Raw genomic sequence first — 6,557 nt, 5'->3', positions numbered from 1 at the left:
GCTGCCTTCTGCATACTCTCCAGCAGTTGATCAACAGTCCCCTTGGATGTGATGTTGGGGGATATGGTGTAGGGGAGAACTTTGTAGAGTAGGGCTGATGGTTGGACTCGATGATCCCAAGGGTCTTTTCCAACCTGAATGATTCTGTGCTTCTGTGATTCTGTAATTGCAAGGGGATCACCCCTTTCCAAGGGGTTCAGCCCTCTGGTCCAATACGTAGCCCTCTGAATTAATGACCATAGGGCCCGGTGATTACTGGCAGTTAGAAACACACCTGGACCCCAATATCCTTCTGCTTCCTTGTCTGACAACAAAATTCTATTCCCCCCTGACAAAGACACTCTCCACACATACTCTGTCTCCAATTCCTTCGCAGTCCTTGCAAAATCTTTTCTCAACTTTGCTAATTCAGTTGATGTAAATGGGACTTCTTTGGTGACAACCTGAGGGTGGTCGTTATCATCCTCATACATGTACTCTGTTTTAACCAGTGGGTACATGGGGGGGGGTGGGGGGGGGGTGGGGGGGGTGGGGGGCTTTCTACAGTTTCCTTTGCCTTCTGCAAATCTCCTTGGGGATAGATTTGCCGTATCCCCTTCTCTGAAAGCTTCATCTCTACGTCCACCTGTGTATCCGCTCCCTTAAAAGTTGATTCCTCAATTCCTCCTTTAATATCACATTTTGGTTGTTTCTTCCTCCAGCAACTGTTTATTTTCTGTCAACTCTTCCTGCAGGGTCTTTATTACCATTTGAAGGGAGTCAATTACAGTATCAGCTTGACAAAGCCTCTGCTTTCTATCCTCCACTGCCGCTGCCAGACTGGCTCCCAATACTGCACAAATTATAGTTTTTTTCCTTTCCCCATTCCAACCTTAGCTTCCTTCTGCAACACCCTTATCTTATCCACTACACTCTGTGGTTGAAACCAGTGGGTTTTCTCCCAATCTTGTCCCTGGAGTGAGGGGCGAGATTGGTGCTCCTTCAAAAGGTCATATAATTTATCTATCCCTTCGACTAGCGAGGGGCATAATCACAAGCATTGGCTTCCTTCTGGGCGGCCATTCATTTTCCTCTTTTTTTTTTCTTAGCACAAAGGGGTTATCATCCTGAGAGGGCCACTCATTAATATCCAAAATTCCCCTTTTCTCTCTCAGGGGGTCACACATTAATTAGTTGCTTTCTGTTCCCCGAGAACCCTGTCCACGTATAAAACAGGGAAGCGGTCCTCTCAGGGAGGCAGCACATAAGTTCCAAACACAACACGAACCCGCACCCTTCTGTTCCTGAGAGGTCCCACTTAACACAGCCAGGCAATACGGCACTCTCGTCTCTAGGGATCCTGTCCGTGATGCCAATTTAATGTCTCGATCTAATGTCGGGGGAGGTTTCGATATGATCCCAAGATCGAGCTTAAGTCACAAATGAGGTCAAATATTGTATACCCAAAACAGGTTTTTATTATTTAAAAAGTGAAGAGGGACAACGATAGGACAGAATGGAAGGAAAAGACAGAAATCAAGCAAGGATGCGGGATAGGGCTGCAAGAATCGTCACCACCATGGATCCAGTGGTGTCCCGTTGATCCTCAGTCTTCAGTTCTTCGGTGGTGGGTGCACACACAGCAAAGTTTTCTGCTGCCTTTTTAAGTTCATCGTATCCGCTGATTAGCATATCTGCCCACCTTTAGGTTTTTTTTTCTCTGGTCTCACAGGTTTTTGTTGCATCTGGCTTCTGGGACAGAAATGCTCACCTCTTAGCAGTTCATTAGCAATGCATGCATGGTGTCTGGCGTACACAATAGAGCCACAAATGACTACACAAGAGAGCCACTGATAAACATTTGGCTTCGCTCAGTACAGGTCTGCCCCTTTGAGGCTTATCTAAGGAGTCTGACAATGCAACTGCAAATAAGTGGGGGGGTGCATCCTTCAATACACTCCAGGTTCCCTGTGTGACATTCCCCATACCAATCCACAGGCCACAGAAGCTTGTCCTTGAGGTTTGCACAGACACAAGCAAGCTTTGAGACAGTCATATGACATTTCAGTCTCTCACACCGTCTAAGGAATCTGAAGGTTCACAAGTCCATGGGATGCAATGAGATGCATCCATGGGTCCTGAGGGAACTGGCAGATGAAGTGGCTAAGCCACTATCCATCATATTTGAGAAGTTGTGTCAGTATGGTGAAGTTCCCACTGACATGAAAAAGGGAAACATAACTCCCATTTTATAAAAGGGAAAAAAGGAAGACCTGAGGAACTACAAGCCCGTCAGTCTCACCTCTGTGCCTGACAAGATCACAGAGCACATCCTCCTGGAAACTATGCTAGAGCGCATGGAAAATAAGGAGGCGATTGGTGACAGCCAACATGGCTTCAATAAGGGCAAATCATGCCTGACAAATTTGGTGGCCTTCTATGATGGGGTTACAACATTGGTGGATGAGGGAAGAGCAACTGACATCATCTACCTGGACTTTTGACACTGTCCCACATGACATCTGTGTCATGGAAAATTGGAAAGACATGTATTTGATGGATGGACCACTCAGGGGATAAGGAATTGGCTGTATGGTCGCACTCAAAGACTTGCAGTCAATGGCTCGATGTCCAAGCAGAGACCAGTGATGAGAAGCGTTCCTCAGGGGTCGGTATTGGGACCTGCAGTGTTTAACATCATTGTCAGTGAAATGGACAGCGGGATTGAGTGCAGCCTTAGCAAGTTTGCTGATGTCACCAAGCTGTGTGGTGTGGTCGACACGCTGGAGGGAAGGGATGCCATCCAGAAGGACCTTGACAGGCTTGAGAGGTCGGCCCATGCAAAACTCATCAAGTTCAGCAAGGCCAACTGCAAGGTCCTGCACGTGGGTCAGGGTAATCCCAAACACAAATACAGGCTGAGCGATGAGTGGATTGAGAGCAGCCCTGAGAAGGACTTAGGGGTGTTGGTTGACGAGAATCTCAACATGACCCAGCAATGTGCTCTTGCAGCCCAGAAAGCCAACCGTATCAAAGGAAGCATGGCCAACAGGTCAAGGGAGGTGATTCTCCCCCTCTGTTCTACTCTCGTGAACCTCACGTGGACTACTTCATCCATTTCTGGGGCCCCCAACATACGAAGGACATGGACCTGCTTGAGGGGGTCCAGAGTGCCACAAGGATGATCAGAGGGTTGGAGCACCTCTCCTATGAGGAGTGGCTGAGAGAGTTGGGGTTATTCAGCCTGGAGAAGAGAAGGCTCTGGGGAGACCTTATAGGGGCCTTCCAGTACTTAAAGGGGGCCTACAGGAAAGATGGGGAGGGACCCTTTATCAGGGATTGTAGTGATAGAACAAGAGGTAACAGTTTTAAACTGAAAGAGGGTAGATTTAGATTAGATATGAGGAAGAAATTCTTTACTGTGAGGGTGGTGAGTCACTGGAACAGTTTGCCCAGACAGGTTGTGGATGCCCCATGCCTGAAGATTTTGAAGGCCAGGTTGGATGGAGCTTTGAGCAACCTGGTCTAGTGGAAGGTGTCCCTGCCCATGGCAAGGAGGTTGGAACTAGATGACCTTTAAGGTCCCTTCCAACCCAAACCATTCTATGGACCTATGATTCTACATACTGGCTTACAGTCAACCTTACAGCCCATTCTTAATGTGTCCCCATGCCTGCTGAGGTACACTGTGACCAGGTCATTCCTCGATCAAGGTGAATTTGGGCATCCTGGTCATATCATAGTTCCTTGCATTGCCTGATGCTGAAATGCACCACGCCACATGACACATTGTCACAAGGTGTGACAGACAACATGGGCACAGTCATTCTCACCATAGTCATAGCACAAAAAATGCTGTATTTGGACCCACCAAAAGTAGGAATGGGTATTCATGACTTTCTCTCCTCTCTAAAGGTAACATGAAGGCCGTTTATAGTGGGTAAGTGCCCAGTGAATTAAAAAATAGCTGTTTAGTCATAACTGTGGGCTTGCACTTATAGTACAATCTAGCTATACTGACTATTCTGAATTCATTGACAATTTTCATTCCGTTATGATGCATCTGCTATAGCTTTTTTATCACTATCTTTTCCTTGTTACAGGGAAAGTGGAAAAATCTTGCAGGGTTATTAAAATAATTCAGTGTGGTCAGTAGACCCTCAGAAAAAACTGACTAAATATGTTCAAAGCATCAACTAGGGAAGTGAGCTTGTAGTATTTTCCAAAATGGTCAGAACAGTATTAATATGATACAATTGAAAAAATTGAAAATGTAGATTTTCTGAAAAAGTAAGAAGGAGTTTAGTATAAAGACATATTTATTTTCTAGAGTCTGGGATAATTTTCCAATGAAGTTGTTGTGCACATTGTGAGTTACCACACTGGGGTGGCCAAAGCAGAGAGTGCTTCTACACTGACTGAAAGGAGAGGACTCTCACAGCTCCAGAAATTTACATCTCAGTAGCTCCTCTGACTCAGGATTTCAAAGAACTTTAGCAGTATTAATTATTTCAGCCTCATAAATCCACTTGATTCAAATCCTCTTTGGTTTCTTTACACTGAGATCCAGTGTCTATCAAATGAAGATCATTATCTTCATCCCCGTTCTTGAACTGGAGAAATGAAGGTAAAACTGACAGGGAGTTTTACCAAGCAGTAGCTTGTCTTTTTCCATCAAGGCCTCCTTCCAAAGGAAGATGGGATTATGGAAATTGAAACCCTTTTGTGGAAACATTGGTTTTAAGGTAACATCTTCCAAGAAAGTGTTCTCAGGGCTAGGGTAAAAGAGCTTCAAGGCAGGGACTTATGCCTTGAGCTCTTATACCATAGGAGAATGCCCTAAATATGCAAATACTGATAATACAGCCAAAGCACTTTTCTGAATTGTTATGAATAACTGTAAAGAATGGATTTTTCTTAGTCCAAAGTAGGACCATGGTAAAATATTAGTACTAATATAGTATACCTCTTGTAGACCTAGTCACAAACAGAGCTTCTCTGCAAACCACAGGGGAAGTTTGTTACAGTCAAAACAAAACAGAAATAACAATATTGCAGAATCAAACACCAATGGGGGGCAGGGAAGGTCATTCAATCTGAAAAAAAATTATTTTATATTTTACGTATCTTGTTTAAGTGAAAAAGATGTTTTCTGATGAATAATGTCATTTAAATGAAATAAAGCAGCCCCATCCTTCCATTTTTACAAAGTCCACTAGAACCATGTTTTCAGGTCCTTCCCTTTTTTTTTTTTTTCTTTTTTATGTCTGAGAGAGATACAGAAGTAAATGATAAGAACAAATCCCCCAATTTAATCAGGCATTAATTCCTACAGTGAGAAAAGACCTAGGGAGGCAGATTCTGACTTCAAGAAATCTGTAAAGTTTGAGTAAAATGCAGAGATGTGTTTATAATCACTAAAACAAATGCTTGAAGGCAAATATATAGAGAGTGAAGGAGGCTGTGTGTATGGGATAATAATGCAGAACTTATTTGTTCTACTGGTTCAGAGATCATCCAGTTTTTGTTATTATAAAAGATAATTAGGAAAACCTGTCAAGTCTGCAGATTAATCCTGAATACATCTGCCTGGAGTTTGCTTTGAAACCTCTTGAATCTAGGAAGACAATCTTGTGTAATTAGCTGAAGCTACTATAATCCATAAAAACATCTGATCACATTCATTTTCAGTCAATCAGGCTCTATCTGCCAACAGCAATTCTAGAGATTACATGAGATGTCTTACAAGTACATGACTTAGCTCTCTAAGGTAATTTAAACTTTTCTTTGGCTTTTAAACTCAAAACCATTTTCAGTCACTGGCTGCCAAGAGTTTCAAATAAAATGAAAAAGTTATCAAAAAAAGCATGTGAATGCATATCTCTCTATATACAAAGATGTAGATATATAGATATAAATATATAGATAAGGTATTTTCATATCTATGCACGTTGCCATAAACATACTTGAGAAGTGATCTGTAAATGTGTGCTCTTTTTGTTTGGTTAGCTGGGTTTTTTAATGATTTTTATATAGCTGAGGAAGCCAACAGTCTATTCAAACTCCTATTCTGCCTCCAACTGTGATGCATACCACAAATATAGGATAGCAAAAACTCTAATAATGAAGCTAATATTGTTGTTGGGGTTTGAACCCGGCTGGCAGCAAAACACCATGCAGCCGCTCACTCACCCTCCCCCTGCCTAGGGTATATGGAAGGAAATTGGAGGGATAAAGGGAGATTCATAGTTTGAGATAAAACCAGTTTAATAATTGCAATAAAATAAAACAATAACAAGAAACGGGTAATGCACAATGCGATTGCTCACCACCCGACAACTGATACCCTGCCCGTTCCTGGCTAGAGATCCCGAAATACCAAGATCCCTCAGTTCCAGTCCCGGAAGTGAGAGAGGACCCCCTCCTTCCCAGCCACCCCTCCTTTATATACTGAACATGACATTGCCTGATATGGAATATTTCATTGGCTATTTTGGGTCCGGTGCTCTGGCTGTGCTCCCTCCCAGATTCTTGTACATCTGCACATGGGCAGGACATGGGGAGTTGGAGAGACCTTG

This window comes from Strix aluco, chromosome W (assembly GCF_031877795.1).
Source record: "Strix aluco isolate bStrAlu1 chromosome W, bStrAlu1.hap1, whole genome shotgun sequence".
Lineage (NCBI taxonomy): Eukaryota > Metazoa > Chordata > Aves > Strigiformes > Strigidae > Strix > Strix aluco.
The sequence above is the reverse complement of the archived record's forward strand: the minus strand, read 5'-3'. Positions refer to the sequence as shown.